Source organism: Ictidomys tridecemlineatus, unplaced genomic scaffold (genome assembly GCF_052094955.1).
Source record: "Ictidomys tridecemlineatus isolate mIctTri1 unplaced genomic scaffold, mIctTri1.hap1 Scaffold_58, whole genome shotgun sequence".
NCBI lineage: Eukaryota > Metazoa > Chordata > Mammalia > Rodentia > Sciuridae > Ictidomys > Ictidomys tridecemlineatus.
This window is the reverse complement of record NW_027523917.1, coordinates 897,704-915,359: the sequence shown is the minus strand read 5'-3', so window position 1 is coordinate 915,359 and position 17,656 is coordinate 897,704.

The following is a 17,656-nucleotide window of genomic DNA, read 5'->3' as shown; positions in this document are numbered from 1 at the left end:
CCTCAAAAATCATAAGTTAAAAATACTTTACATAAATAAAAAGAAGTAAATCTAAATGGCATTCAATAATCTAGCCTACAATACATTGTAACTCATCAAAATATTTTACTGCAGAGTAATGGCTATTTATTATTTTGATTGTGTGGTTGGTCTGGTGCTACCCTCAGCTGCTGCTCACTGTTATCCCTCAGCACCTCCAAAGAATATGTGATAGACATCATTATCCAAAGTACATGTATGAAGACATGAATTGGTGTGAACATACTTTATATACAAACAGAGATATGAAAAATTGTGCTCTGTATGTGTAATAAGAATTGTAATGCATTCCACTGTCATGTTTTTGCAAAATAAAATCAATTAAATATTTTTAAAAAGAATATTGTGTACCACAGATCACTAGTCAAAGAAAAGATCAAAATTTAAAATTTGAAGTATGAACTGTATGGAATATTTAGTACTTTTACCGTATCACAAAGTCACTTTCAGCCAGATAATCATGCTTCCCTAAAAATACTTTTTAAAGTTACCTAATGATTAGCTTTATAATAAAAAGCACTTTGACTAATCAATCAATGTTTTTATCCCTTCTTTTCAAGTAAAGAACTATCACCCTCTGCTTAACAAAAGATTAGAGATATCACTTATTATTAGTTTCCAATACATAGTTTGTAATATGAATACAAATGACAATTAAAGACATATAATGCACACAGTTATAACATTGTTATATTTAGTACTAAATAAGAGAAATAGTAAAACAACAATAAGAATTAAAGAAAGTGGGAATAGAAAGTAAACAGATACAAGTTAAAATGCCCTTTCAACATCCCACAAGTGAAGCTTTACTGGATGTGTTCTGTTTGCATAGTCTCTTTTATCTCTGCAATCCTGAAGAAAACTGTATGTTCATTTAAAAATTTTTCACTTAATGTGTTATATTGCCACTTAAAATGATCCCCTTACAGTTCAAAGCACCCTAATTTCAGATACTTATTTTCATATCTTCCATGACATATAGATCTCAATTATTTAAAGAAGAAAATCTAAAATAGCAGGTTATATCATTCCAAGGCTTGCTATATTTCTACTCATTCAAATTATTTTATAACTCTTATGATATTAAAAAAACTGCTTAAGCCTGGTCAGTAAATTAGAACTATCATAAAATATTTTACCATCATCTCTCTCAATACAGGAGCTCTTTACCACCTAAGTTCTCTATTAATTATCTCAAATATTGGCTATGCCAATTTCCTCTCATTTATTTGTTCATTGTTTCCCCATCTTGTGCTCTGCTTTTGTGGTGCTCACTGGAGTGCAGAACCTTGCAAATTGGTATAGCATCAGATTGCTTACTGAGCTATGCCAAATTGCATTTTGATCCCAGTGGATGGATTTATTCAAACTTTTTTGTAAGTTTTTTTTTACATTTAGAGAAGGCTTGCTCAGAGAGGGAATTGTAGAAATGGAGAAAACTCATTGATGTTCATTCCATATTATTCATAACACAGAGGTAAAAATATTTCAAACCTGAATATGTGACCTTGTTTATCTTAGGTTAGTGACAGAGCTGAGAACAGAATTTAGCTTTCCTAGTTCCCTCTCCAATTTTCTGTGACAGTTTTTTCTTTTCCCAATGGACACAGTGTAGGAGATAGCCAGCTGATTTAAACAAAATTATTGTTAAATGAGTTTTCTTCTATAAAATTCATTTTAGGCCCCATAGGTTGCTACTCTAATAGTTGTCAAATCAAACTATAGAAAACTACTTAAATAATAAACCAACAAAACACATTGAACAACACTTATTGAAAATTATTCTAGCTACTTGTTATATGTTGTTACATTAAGAGAAATGATTAATTTTAAAAAATCCTGTCATTTTGAAGTTTATATTCCAATCAGGGTAAAAAGAAAATATACAATCAACATTGAGAGAAAAAAGAACAATGAAATAATTTGATAAAGGTATTCAAGTTTAGATACATGCTATTCCCTATAAACTCCTGTGAAAATGCAGAAATATTCAGAAGTAAGATGACTAGATTCTGACAGCTGTGACCTAATCAGTCTTACTTTGAATGGTGAACCGGATAGTAATAGTAGGTATGTTCTGTCAGACTGGAAGAGGAGGGCCTCTGGGAGTATGTCTTGGAAAGCTTCATCTTCTCTGTGGGCCCCTTCCACCTCATTCTCTCTCCTTCCTAACTGCCATGAGAAAATCAGTGCTCATCTGCTATGCCCTTCTGCCATGACACTTGCCTCATCTCAGGCCCAGAGCAATGGAATCAACAGCCCATGAACTGAACCTCCAAAACTGGGTGCCAAAATAAAAATGTCATTCTCTAGGTGGTTCTTGTCAAGTCTTTTGATCACAACAATGAAAAGCTGGATAATGCAGCTTTGGTACTGAGAAGTGGGGTTGTCACTGTGATTAATCTAACTATAACTTCAGACACTTTCAAAAGTGGTTTGTGGGAGCACTTTGCAAAAGTTTGGAGATGCAGACTGGAGAAACATGAGAATATATTGTAAGTGGAGAGAAATAGGTAATTCTGTGGGAACTCAGAAGAGCAGGATACTGATAGGATTACAGACATCGAAGACTGTGCTCATGAGATTATATCAGAAAATGAGAATTCTGTTGGGAATTGGACTAAAGGGCATTTGTGTTATATATTCTGGAAAAAATGTGTATATATATTTACCCACCTCTTGAGACTTTACAGGAAAACAGGTGATGGAATAATTAATCTGGAAGAGGAAATTTCAAGATAACAGCATTCAGGCTGTAGCATGGATATTGCTATTAGGGTTTTAGCCATATTTACTGTGATAATTGGGAGCATAAAACAAAGCTGAAGGATTTTAAAAATTTGCAGGTTGGCTAGAAAAGTGCATATAAAAGTATAGCCAAGGAAGGTGTGGTTGTTGAAAAGATTACATCTGCTAAAGAATTCATCTCAGGTTCAAAGATGTAACAGTAACAGTTCCTTTTAGAAGAAACCACGGGGGAATCCTTTTTATACAGCATGATCTAGAAGTTGTTTGCCCAGAATTTGGTTCACCATATGCAGTCACCCAGGCAGATCAGAGGCCACTGCAGCTCTGGTACCAGGGTAACTAGTTACTGCTTAAGCTGGCAGAAGACCCTGACATTGTGCACAAGGTGCTTGTTCTTTAGTAATGCAAGATGCTGGTAATAGAGGGTCATGGAGGCTTCCACCAAGATTTAAAGGAAGGCCTGGAGGGCTAGGTGAAGAGTAGCAAGGTCAGAATCCCTGTGGGCTTTCCCTGAATTGGTGATGTGTGAAGATGTGAAGGTGGAATCAAACCTAAAGTGTAGACTCCAGGAATTAAGAAATGCCACTAATGTGTACCATCTGCCCAGGTAATCTGCTGGCTGTGGAGAGAGGTATGCTAATAAGAAAGAGGCCATGAATAATCTCTCCAGTAGATCCAAAGAATGGGACTGCCAATCCCTTTGAAGAGAACTTCTCATTACCATGTGCCCAGATGCTGGGAGTGGAGGTACAGGAAATTTTTGCCTGGTTAGATTTATATCTTTCTTTGGTCCTATCCCTTCTTTCTTTGTTTCTATCTCTCCATTTTGAAAAGGAAAATTTTATCCTGTGCTACTACATATTGAATATATGTAGCCTGCTATTGATTTTAGTAAGGAGTCACAGTAAAGAGTTTGCTTTAATTCTCAAAGAAGATGGTGGACATGGATTTGGGGGCAATACTGTTTTAAGACTATGGGTACTCTTGGAGTAGTCTGAATGCATTTCTCATTATGAGAAGGCAATGAGGTTTTGGGGACCAGGGATAGAATATTATAAATTGCATATGAGGTGTTCCCCCAAAGCTCCTGAGTTAAAGCTGGAGGTGAAATGATTAGAGGTATAACCTAAGAAGGTTATAATCTAATAATGTTATAAGAGATATAACCTAGAAGTCCATCCTACTTTGATGAACCAACTGGATGGTAGCTGTAGTCATGTGGGGCTGGGTTGGAGGCATATGCATTTATCTCGCAAAAACTAATGCCTCCAAAATCCTGATGGAATCCAAACCTGGAAGCCCCCAAAAGAAAAGAATTTCTCCACATCATAGAGTTTAGCAAGAAATAATATAATTCTCTCTAGTATTAGTTGTTATTTTTTTAAAATTTCACTGGTATTCTTTTGTGTTGATTTGATACATTCCAACTATTATTTGATAATGTATACTTTCATCCAATTTTATGTATTTTTTTATTTTGAATGGGTTAACAGAATTTGTATTTTCTAACCTTTTTATTCATGCCCCTTTTTATACTTTCTACACTTTTGTCTTTTTTCCCCTCTTTTCTTGTATTCCCTACCTGTGTCTTTTCCCCTTCTTTGATTTATTGGTTTATTGGTTGGTTATTTTTTAGTTGTTTCTTTCTATGTCCTATTAACTTTCAATATAAATTGACACACTTTAATATCTTGTTTTTCAGACTATTTCAGAATATTGCTATCCTTTTCCACTTTTAGACTAGTGGATTCATGAACAATATTTTATATAAAATTTTATGGCTTGTATAGCTGTATAGTTTTATAATTTTTTCTGACGTGGTAAATTACTATCTCCTATCTAAGCAGGGTTACAGACAGATCATAGCACTGTTATTATGTTGAGCAGGTGTTATGAGGCTGAGATGCACTCCTAGCTCATGACACATAATAAAGAGAAAGTAGTTCACCAAAAAGGCATTCACTTAACTGTGGTAGAGATATCCTTCACAATAGAAGGGCAAATTTCAACACAGAAACACAATAGGAAAAGAGCAACACAATAAAATGCCTCCAAAAGTTTAAAACTCTCACAACAAATAAATTGAGTGAAGTGGAGGAAACACTGGATAAGAATTCAAAAAATCGATTGTTAAAGAAATTTTAATTTTTAAACAGAACACTTTTGTCGTATTTGGATACAGGTACTAGAGGGCATTATTTTAGTAGTAAATTCAGTTATTCAAAAAATTTTAAAACTAAAGTTTGTGATATATTGGACAAGTGAAACTTTTTCAAGTATGAATTTTATGAAATTTAAATATGTATCAAGTATCTCTTGTACAATTTAGCGTCTACATTGAGAGGGGCTGTCAAGATATTAAGGTAACACTATTTATACAAATAGGTTTTGTATGAATGTTCTATGATGATTCATTAAGCAACATGTAAATTTGATTCTAAATAATGACATTCAGAAAAGAAATACATTTCTGAGTTTGTAAGACAATCACACTTAGAAGATTTTAAGTGCTAAAGATATCTCTCTAAAGTAAATCTATCAATAATTCAAACGTCCTTATTGTACAATTTTCAAATTTTTTATTTCAATCCAAAATTGTACATAGGTCTGGAGAGTAAAGGGAGTAGATAGTTAACAGATTAAAAAGGACACTATTTCTTTTAAAGATATTTCTGCTTTATGTGTAAAGGTACCATTAGCGTTAATGGGAGTTAAACACATAAATGCACAGTGCATCAATAGAAGAGTGGAAACTATAATCTATTAAATGAATGAATTAAATCATTATGAGTAATTCTTTGGCACATGACCTCCTCTAAGTTTTATCAAGTACATAGTCTGACTTTTTGAAATGGTACTTAAAAAGATTTTACACCCTAATTGAACAGCCATTCACTGAGCTTATTTTTCACTTAGATCTCTCCTAATAACTGTGAAGTAGGGCTTTTAAAATAGGAGATGGGATGGTAAAAGCAGTAATTTTGCATAAGGGAATATTTAATAAGTGAAAGCTATTAGCTCACTAAAGGACAAAAAATAGATTAATCTTTCAAAGATACGTCATTTTGGAGTTATAAATTGTTCATTGCTTTAGGGAAAATCTTATAGTTGTATAAAGGTAGATTTACATTTACACCATTTTCTTCATAATTTTTAAGAACATATATTTTCCATAATCATTAATTTGACTATTCAAAAATCATCACCAAATATTAAAAGATTATCAAATTTGGGTGAAGTTTACTTCTTATAAATTCTGATATATTTTCCTTTGAAGATGATGCTAAGAATTTAACTTTATTACTATCATATCACTTTATTTTATTTATATGCATGCTATTATATAAAAGAAAATATAATTCCATGTCCTTTGATATAATGATTAAAAAAAAACAAAAACAAATAGTAATCTTACTGACAGATCAATGGTTTCTAATTAAAAATGTCTTAGCCCACAAAAATTATTAGATATTAACAGCTTTCACAACAATCATACACAAGTTCAATTCTATTGCTTTTATTTTCAGTTAAATTATGATACTCTAAGTGCAATTCACACTGAGCTTTAAAATTTCTGTTATTTGTTTTGGCAAAATTAATCACGCTTTCTTCTTATAATACATAACACCATTATTCAAAGATCTCAAAATCTCATGAGTCCATGATTTTAGATTTACCACAAAAAATAAACTCAGAACTATCTATATGGTAATTCATGGAAAATATTCTGATGGATCCTTGAGGTCATAGTTATTAAGACAAAAGAATGGAGCACAGATTTTACAATACTGAAGAATAAAGATTGGGGGCACTACTGGTAGGTAATTTATTATTAGAGTTTTCTATCCTTTTATCATATATAAAATTAATTTTAAAAGAAATTTTTTGACCCAAAATCACATGCCTATAACTACATTTTATAAGAACTTGTCCTGATACAAATATCTTTTCTGAATTTTTCACTTTCCAATTTTATTTCTCTTATTTCTTACCTCCATCCCTTACTTTCCTCCTTCTTTTCTCATTCTGATATAATATTTTATTTTTTTTAAATTATAATAATACATAATGAATAACTTTCATCACCAAAAGCTTTTAAAAAGTATTTTGTAAGTGTTAATTATATAAGATTTCTTTTAGGGAGTTTATGCTACTGACTCTATAATACATTTTAAGTGCCTTAAATATATTTTTTAAGTAAAAACTTTATGAGGATGATACTAATATTTTCTCTATTTTACACTCATTACTGAGACACAGAGATCTTAAGTAACTTGTTTAGCAGAAGGGTGAAGATTAGACCCCAATATACTATGACTCTAATCCAAGTAATCATCATGCTATGATGCTATCACAAATTGTAGCAGGCATCCAAAAACAAAAAAGTTTTTCTCCTGAAAACTGAAAATGAAAAAACTATGAAAGTGTTAATTAGTAAGTAAGATTTTTATATTAAGTCAGGTGCATGCTCATTCCATCTAGGAATCTGAGAACAATCTAATACAATCTGTTTTTAAAACCATATCTCATGCTGTGATTTATAAACCTATTTAAAACTTTATGAATTAAATTATATTTTCTTTATAAACCACACCTTGGGACTATTTATCTTGGGCATTTAGTATCAATTAGAGGGAACAGTATACTTCCTGTATTTTCCCCTTAACTTTACTTCATTTTATAGGTCAAAATAGAGTGAGAAAAAAATAAAGATTTTTTTTTTGGTGGCATAGAAGTAATGTTTATTTGAAAACTGACTCTATTAAAATAGTAAACTAAACTTTGCTTCTTTTAGAGAGAGAGAGAGAGAGAGAGAGAGAGAGAGAGAGAGAGAGAGAGAATTTGTTTTCAATATTTATTTTTTAATTCTCGGCAGACACAACATCTTTGTTTGTATGTGGTGCTGAGGATTGAACCTGGGCCACATGCATGCCAGGCGAGTACGCTACCGCTTGAGCCACATCCCCAGCCCTTTGCTTTTTCTTATGGTAAGGTGTTTAGAAGATAAGAAATAAAACTAATTTTTGCATTCAATGATATTTTAAGGAAAGGTCCTAGACAACCTAGAGGAATTGAATTTAATATTTCCATGAGAACAATTTGATTTGAAGTATAGCCATGCTACACATTTTGGAAGTTGTGTTGAATGAATCCAAGAGAATTTCACACTGATTTTCTCTAGTTTGTTCACATTTCACATTCAAGCTTTTAGGCTTATGTTGAAAAATCAATGATTTTAGATCACATAATCACCACATTTCTAAATAAATGATATTGTTTAGTAGGGAGAGGAGGGAAAAGAGTACCAGGTGATGAAATAATATAGGATGCATAATTTAAAAGATAGTTAATATGTTACTACTTAATATTTTGTGAACATTTATGTCTGTAAAATACTTTTAGAAAAAATGCTTTTTGCAAAAATGGAAATACAATAATTTTGAGAAGTTTAAAGGAAAAACACTGGAATGTGAAGGTATGAGAATACTGTTATCAACAAGTATGAAACTGTTAAATTTGGGAGAAAATACAGATAAAAAAAATTTCTGGGAAGAAATAGCAACCCGCAGCTGAGGTTACAGCAGCCGTCATCAGGTTCAGGAGAACCACATCAACTGATTCCTGGCTTTTAGAGAGGAGGATTTTGTGAGAAGTATCATTGATATCTATTTCCTTAGTATAGCTCCTATCTGTAGATAAAACATACAGAGTGAAAATTGTAAATAGCTATGACAATTAAATATTTTAATTCAGGATTTATTTTTTAGTTCTTTCATTAAAAAATTATTACCAAAGGAAACATTTTATGTTTAATAGAAAGCTTAAAACAGCAAAAAGAGAAAACACCTCATATTTAACTCATGCTTGCACAAAAATTTCATGTTGATTATTGTTATTTAATGTATTGTTTTTTATAATTACATGATGTATATTCTGCAAAAGTATGTGAGATTTTTAACAAAAAATTACGTTTTTATCAGAAACAAATTTTTTGATGCACAAAAAAAATACATTGTCCTAAATTGTAGGTAAGTCACAAATAAATAATACAATGATTCCACATATGTAGTCAAGGGAATAAGGATTAAAACTAAAATACTGAACTCTAAATCTAGAGTAGCAAATCTCTTTTTCTTCCTCTTCCATTATTCTTCCCCCCCCAGGGAATATTCAAGTTTTGCCCACAGTAATTTAGAAGCACTGGTCCTGAAATAGAGGGGAAAGACATCACCGGCCATAATTGAACCATTCACTCAGCTTTCCTTTGAGAGCATATTTGATTGACATAATATCAAAATAGAATACACATCTAGAAATAGACTTAAAACTGCTTTTGGAATTAGGACTAAATAGTTCATGAGATTGATGAGACAAAGTTACTATTACTCCAAATCACTGGCTTGAGTCCAGCTTACATGAAAGTGACTAATTCATTACCAGCAAACAATCTTCAGAAAATTATATGGTATTCTAAGTTAATATCTGTCTCCAAATGAAGAGATCTTTCAACAAATGCTGGTTACAAAAAAATAAGTCCAGCTAACCAAAGAAACTAAAAAAAAAAAAAAAGACACCACTTACTTGAAGTATGTATCCTGTATCTTATAGGTGTTGGACAAACATTTTAAATACCTGTAATTATAAAATGAGATTATTGAACAAATGGTTCCTGAACCATTATATCAGGATGTGTGTACAAGAGATTATAAATATGATGAAGAGATCATTTAGTTCATTAGAAACTTTTGAGGAATATTATTTTTAATGTGTTTTTTGACTAAATGTTCCACTGGAATTATATTGTATTTCCTTAGATTTCTGAATTTTTACTTTTCTTTCCCTGTTAAAATTTAGCCTCCAGGTCTAACCCAACATGTGGAACACTCCAAATGACATGGACAGTTTCTATACCTTATAAAGTTCCAGGATTGTGTTCTGGAGGATACCATTTTTGTGGTCCTCTCCTAGTTCCTCCAACTTCAGTAGTGTGCATTTCCTGAGCCTTGAGTGGAGACAGGATAAATATATGAAAGTTGGGATTAGTGGACAGGTTAATAAATATTAACCTATTTTTAGTTTAGAGAGGTAGTCAGTGTATAAGTAGACTTATTTCAGTCAATGTATAAGTAGATATTTTACTAAGATTTCACTAGTTAAACTGAAATTAAAAACAATATTAAAATTGAGTCAGGAACAGTGGCATGAGCCTGTAATCCCTTTTTGGGAAGCTGAGGCAGGAAGATAGGGAGTTCAAAGCCAGCCTCAGCAACAGTGGGGCACAAAGCAATTAAGTGAGAAACTGTTTCTAAATAAAATTCAAAATAGGAAAGGGATGTGGCTCAGTGGTTAAGTGCCCCAGGTTCAAACCACAACACACACACACAAACACACACACACACTCACACACACACACACACACACTCAATATATATCCATAAAAATAATTCTTTAAAATCTAATTAAAAATTTATCTATAAAAGCAAATAAAATATCTTTTTTTCTTGAGCTTCAGTGATTTACTTTGAGAATAAACCAATCTGAATTAACTCTCCCACTTCCAATTCCACTCCTCAGAAAAAGAAGAAAAAGGAAAGAAAAATTAAAAATAAAAAAGGAATATACATAATCCTCAAGAAAAAAATTAGTGGTAAACATGACTAAATAAATAGTCCCTGATGATGAAAATTACATTGCCTTATGCTCAAAGATGGCCCACGTGTACCTTATTTACTTCTAACTTTAATGAAAATTATAGTAACTAAAATTTTTTGAGAAAGAAATCATGTAAATAAGTACTTCAAAAATAAAAGGCAATGGAGAATAATGCAGTCCACAAGGCAGAAGATGGTTTGCCTAGATAAAAAATAATCTATTGATACAAACACCTGAAAGTGATAGAAAATTCAAAAGGAGATTGATTGACATATTTGCATAAGGAAAACAAAAGAAAGATTCTCTGGTGATTGGGTAGTAATGTTGCTTCTGTAGAGGTAACAATAGCTTCCTAAAATAAATTAAAATGACCCCTCCTGCTGCAAAATGTCACACTATTCCCATTTCTCTGAGAAAAATCATTCAGGGACTCCTTCTCCATGTTCTTCATGAAAGCAGAGACTTATGAATGTATTCAAGAAACTTCCAAGAAGACATGAAATAAAAGTTTCTATCAAAGCTAGCATAATAAAACTGAAGTAGGATTCTAATAATTCACATTAAAATCAAAGCCAATGCTTGGAAAGTGTGACTTTAGAACACATCTCTCTCAGAACATTAACAAATACATACACATTAACACATTAAATTAGATATACATTAATTCTAAATAGTTTCAGTTAACACCAATAAAACTTCCCACTTTCCTAAAAGCTGTGGCATTTTTAAAAATTATTTATTACAGTGGGCTGGGGTTGTGACTCAGCGGTAGAGTGCTTGCCTAGCATGCATGAGGCATGGGTTTGATCCCTGGCACCACATTAAAATAAAACAAAATAAAGGTATTGTGTTCCTCTACAACTAAAAAAAAATATTTTAAAAAAATTACTACAGTAAAATTCAGGTATACACTGCTCTTAGGAGAAAATTCAACCACATAAATGCCATCAGAGAAAAAATTTAAGAATATATGTAACCTTGCATTCTAATTAAAAGATGTAAACAGCATCTAAAAAAATGGTTCTTGAGCTTTCTTACATACTAATTATATCAAATGATAAATACTTCATCTTAAATATGCAAATAGTACTAATGAAAACTTATGAGAAAGAAATAATATTTTCCTATAGCACTGCAATATCTCAAGGAAATAAGAGAAAACATGACACAGAAAAGACAAGTATTTGATGTCATAGGATGAATGACATATTATGCAAAAATATATCACTAGGTCAAACTAATTAAGGAAATTTCCAGAGTATTTGCTTACTTACCTTAAAAACAGTATCAATAGCTTTAATAATCAATAACCAATATAGGCAATTCAGCTTAACTGGGTTGTGATAAAAACCTAGCTGTAACATTAAACTTTTTGAGAGGTTGGTTTTCTGAAGGCACTGCAACAACTTTATGATGATCTATTGCAGCAAAATTCTAGTGGTAGGATTGTGTAAATTATAGGCCTGTTACCTTGAAGATAAATAATAGAAAGTAGCTACTTTTATACTAGAGAACAATATTCTGCAATTTAATGTAGGGTGAATAAGTGACTTTAGGGATCCCATGAAGCTTCTTAGATTTGAATAAAATATCAAGGAGACACTGTTCAATTAATAAAAAAGATGATATGAAAAAGTGAATTAAAATAAATCAACAAATACATCATATTTATATTCACCATTTTCCTTTTTAAACATTTAGTAGTAATGCTATTGTTGTTTACTCAGGGCCAATAATAAAACTGATGGGTGAAAACAATTTAGAAAAAATAAATGTAGTTATGACTGAGGTCTAACATAAGTTTAAGTGAGTATAATAAATAATCGTGTTGTTCTAGAACTTTTTTCAATTATTTTCAATCTTTGAGTTTGGTATTCTAACTGAATACCCAGAGAAAATATCTGTGATCCACTTCTATGTTCTCTAATTTCATTAACTTGACTGTTTAATTAGAGTTACTAAATCTTATTTTAAACAAAGGCTAGAATTAAAATAATAGAAGAGAAATATTGCAATTAAAACATACCAATAATGCTACAGGAGCATAAAGGAATTTGAACTCCTGTGCCACTATTAAAGACATGACAAGAGGATTAAAGTTATCTGGACTTGGGACAGACAATGAGATTCAACCAGGGTAATATTGAGGTAGTAGAAGGGAGAGCAAACAACAGGGGAAGAAAAGAAAAATGAGGAGAATATTTTTGCTGAGAAGACAGACAATCAAAAGAGCATTCATTCTACTGCCTGGTGGAGATATGTGGGTAGTACCTGTTGACATCACTAGTGTGTGTTTTGGTGCAGAGGACATGTAGGATTACTGTACACAGCAGATTAGGATGACAGGTAGTGTCATGTTATAAAGTCAAATATCATTCAACACTGATGGGATGTCCAAATATGATTGCCTATCAATTCATTTTCTGAAAATTTTAAAAGTACATAGTCCATGGTTCTATCCTCCTTACCTGTGGTTCTGACGCACTATAATTGCTAATGGTTAGTCAGATTGGGAAGGAACTTCTGCAACTCATCAGCAATAGAAAGCCAAGATGTTTTTGACATGGTCTTTTCTTAACTGTACCATCTGTGTTTCAGGAGCTGTGACATTTCCAGTTTCGATAAGTATGATCAAGACCACATTTTCAGAGTTTACTACACAGACTACCAGATGCAAAGTACTCTGACAATTACCCTGTCTCTTAAGTTGTTCACCCCCCCTTCATTGTTGCATTTTCCCTGCTTAGTTGCTCAATTACTTATTGTCTAGTCCCACTCCCACCCTCATCCACGTATGCATACTTCCAAAGAATCTCAAAGAGAGTAAAATGTGGCTGACCTTTCAATGCTTATGTTCCTACCCGCAGAACACTGCATGGTACTGGAATGGGTACTGAAAAAGTGTTGTTATAGTTTACATAAAAGGATGATATGTAAATTATGGGGGGATGTTTATGTATGTGTGTGTGTGTGTGTGTGTGTGTGTGTGTGTGTGTGTAAATCTAGGCCAAAGTTCTGGGTCCCATTCTATAGAACACACAACTAAAGTTGATTTCTCTGCAAAAAATTCCTCTATGAAGATGGCCAGAAGTTATTATACATATCTGCTCTATGAAGGGATGAACAGCTTCAAAATCAACTTTTAGGGTTGGGAATGTTGCTCATTGGTAAAGCATTTGCCTGGTATATGTGAGGCACTGGATTCAATTCTCAGCACTGAATATATATAAATTATTAAAAGGGTCTCTCAACAACTAATATTAGTGTGTGATTTTATATATACAAAATTAGTTTTTAAGTCAATCAGCATTTAGTAATTTTGGATTCTGCAGGGACTTGAAAAGAAACAGTCTTGTATAAGTCTTCAAAAACTTTGAAATAATCTTTGAGAGAGCAAAGAGAAAAAATGTTAATTATGAGCTTAGTACAGTTTATAATCTCATTTATAAATCAAAGTTTATAGTATGAAAGTGCATTTAAGATATTCTATTTAATATATTTATTTTAAAATGAGAAATATAGGCACCAGAAAGAAAAATGATTACAAAAAGAGAGAAACAATTAATAGGACTTAGACCTTGATTATCAAGATCTAATTAAAGTAATTTTAAGTTGAAAATAAAATATTAACTAACTAAATTCTAAAATGAAACAGAATAACTCATTGTAGGCTAGAATTATAGTATTTTCTGAAATTTTAACATGGAGTCAACTTGATTGTTTTCAATAGATCTTTATCAAATAAATTTAAAATATATAAATTAGTCACTAATCATACAAAGAAAATATCAGAGAAAGTTACTTGAAATTAGAACTTGCATTGTCCTATTTATTCTTATGATAAATAAAAGTTTACTAATTCATAAAGCAATGAAAAATTTAGCATTGTGTATAAAAAAGGAATTTGGTAACCTGTGTTGTGGGATGATATTTAATTTTAAAGCTAGTTTTCTGTAGTGATAAGGATAATTTCCAAATCTTCTTTGTAATGTGTTCCATATGTCTTGTGATAAAATACTGTGCACAGAAGAGAACACTGCTGAAAATGCATTTGGTTAGTAATGTGCAACATGGGAGGCACACTGGCAGCAAGAAAATGTTCTGTACACAGCCTGTTAAACTTTTAAAAGACAATCTTTTTTAAAAAATACTTTTTTAGATATTGATGGACCTTTATTTTATTAATTTATTTATATGTTGTGTTGAGAATCAAACCCAGTGCCTCACACATGCTATGTAAGTGCTCTAACACTGAGCTATAACTGCAGCCCCGAAAGATCATCTTAATTAAATAAGCAGAACTTGTATTCCATCTTGCTAGGAAAGCAGCAATCTGTTATTCAATCATCCAGCAGAGAGAAATGATACAGCTGTTTCAATGTGGTCTAGTAAAAGCAACAAGTAATTGAATATATCACAGTCATTGTCTAAATATTCCATAAAATTATTATTTCTCCAAAGTTTTTGAAATGGAAAGAAAGGCATTCTCAAAAAAAAACAGATATTTTTCTCTTTATTAAAAAAAGAGGGAATATTAAGAAAAAAGGGCATGATCACCAATTGAAATAAATAAGTTTCTTTAGCCCCTACAAATTATAGTTTAGGATAAAACATCTAAAAGCCTACTTTGTTATTTTGTATACATAAGATTCCATTTTGTCTTCATTAAGCATAAGAAATCCTATCAAGGAAAAGCTTACATAACCTCAGAGGGGAAAATAGAACCCTGGAACATTATTGACCAAAATTGTAAACAAGAAAGTCTATGTAAAAGTCATGTAATTCACACATTTTTAAAAAGTTTTTTTTCCAATATTTATCATTAAAAACATTTTAGAAATATAATTCTTATTTGTATGAAATAGTACTCTTTAGAACATGAGTGACAACAGCAATATTAGTCCTAGTGCATTTCACACTGGAAACAGAATACATAAAATTTCATACAAATTTGCTTTCTAGAGCAAGGTTAAAAAAGGCAAGAAACTCTCTGAAAAATTCCTTGGGGAAAAGAAGCAACTGTACCAAAAACAATTGAACAGATTATGTCTACTATCCAAAGGAATCAGTTTTCCTTCAATATCTTCTCAGTTCTCTACACAGCATGAGATGTAGAAAAAGAGCAATATCTTGAAGAATGAAGCATGGAATCTACTGGGGAGGGGACCTAAAACATACTAAATATATTTGTGGCAGAATTAATTCCAACACCCAGGAGGAAGCTGATAATGTTAGAGTGAGCTGTCAAGTGAAACGGGAAATTTTTTTCCATGCATTTTCTAATGAGTTTTACTACACCCCCAGTATTTATTTTAAGACATTCTGCTTGTCAAGGTGGAACTCCTGTACTCATTTTCAGATTAGTGACTATTTAAAAAAAAATCTTTACTCCATTATAAAATATTAATAAAATAGTCCACTTCAGTATAATTCCCTTTATCCTGAAGGCACCTCATTGATTTCTTTAAAAAGCCAACTAAAATAAAAGAGCCCACTGAAGGGTTCCACTGTTATTCATTCTTTGCTTTTGTCCTAACTTATGACTTACATGTATAAATTTATCTTGTTCTATGATCTAAATTCTTGGATGTTTCAAGTTATACAAGTTTGATGGTAAGTCTTATGGCATCTAATATGTGACTTTGACTATGACATTTAGTACATAATATTAGCTATTTCTAAAATCTGCTCTGTTTGCTCTCACACTTAAGACTTTTTAAAAACCATTTTTTTCTTGTTTTAAATCAGTGGAGATTAAATTCAGAAAGCATGTATCCCAATTTAGAGTAAATTAGTTTAAATCAAGGCAACTAAAATAATTTTTTAGATAAAAAGATTTAATATAATTAAATTTCCATCAAAAGCTTATTGAAGTTTGATAGGAATATTATATGTATTCTCCATTATCCAGAGTTAAATTAGCTTTACTTTGGAAGGTAAAAAACAAACATTTTAAAGTTTCTTTTCTTCAATTAACGTTGCAGATATATAAGAAATTTGGAAGGCCTTATTTAATAGTACAAGATTAAAGTAAACCATAGTATGTACTTCTAAATACATATGAAATTTAAATCAGACAATAAAAGAATACTAAATATTTTGTTAGTAGTAAGTTCTCAAATATTCTGTACAACTTTTTCTTACTTTTTAGAAAATTTAAAATGTTAAATATTTATACCGTTCAATTCCTAAGTGATGCCTCAATTTAAATGAATAGGCCATATCTCATAATCAATTTATAGCAAATAAAAATGAATATTAAACTTAAATACTACCTGTGCATTTCTCATGTTGTTCATCCGTTTGAGATTTAATTTTAAATAATTTCATGATCAAGTTATTTATAGAATTATATAACTCATTAGGAGATTTTAAATAATTAGATTTTTAATAAACCCAATTATTTAAAAGGCTGTGTCTTTAAAGTATTTCCAGTTTGTCTTAAATGGAATATTTCCACCTTAATTGAAAATTAGAATAAAATATGCAAAATGATTTTAGGAATCACATATGCTTAGTTATTGGTGCTATTAATAATGGCAAAAAAGAATGATGGAAAATGTTAGACTGTTTTTCATTTAGTTTTCTTTCTTTTTCAAGTCTATCATACTCTAGCAAAAAAAGCATTTATGAGTGAACTTTTTCCCCAAAAATGTGAAGTCAGGATGCTGCAGTGTGACTGGGCACAAATCACTAAGCCGCCACAAAGCACTTGTATATCAAACAGAAAGCTTTATTGCCCAAACTCCACCAGCACTCCAGGCACACTCCTCGTTTACTCTTCCAGCACTCCACAGGGCTCCGCCCCAACTCTCTGGGAACCCCATGACAACTCAACTCCAAAGTAGTGGGTGCCCGAGGCAGCAAGAGCTGCCCTATTGCCGGAAAGGTCTAATATACAACTGAATACACAGTTTAACTAACCATCATCATCTCAATGGCTTGCTGATGGCACCTTTCAACCATTCCCTCTGGCAAAATGCCAGGTGTCATTCTGACTTGGCTGTGGCCCTCAACATCAGGATATTAAATGATGATCTTAATTGTCCAAGATTTATTTTGGTTTAAAAAATTAGAAATTATTTACCATTGCAATAGACTAGAAATATGGAAACAAGTTTTGCAATGGGAACAGCTATCCAGATACATAGTGTGTGTGTTTGTGTGTGTGTGTGTGTGTGTGTGTGTGTGTGAGAGAGAGAGAGAGAGAGAGAGA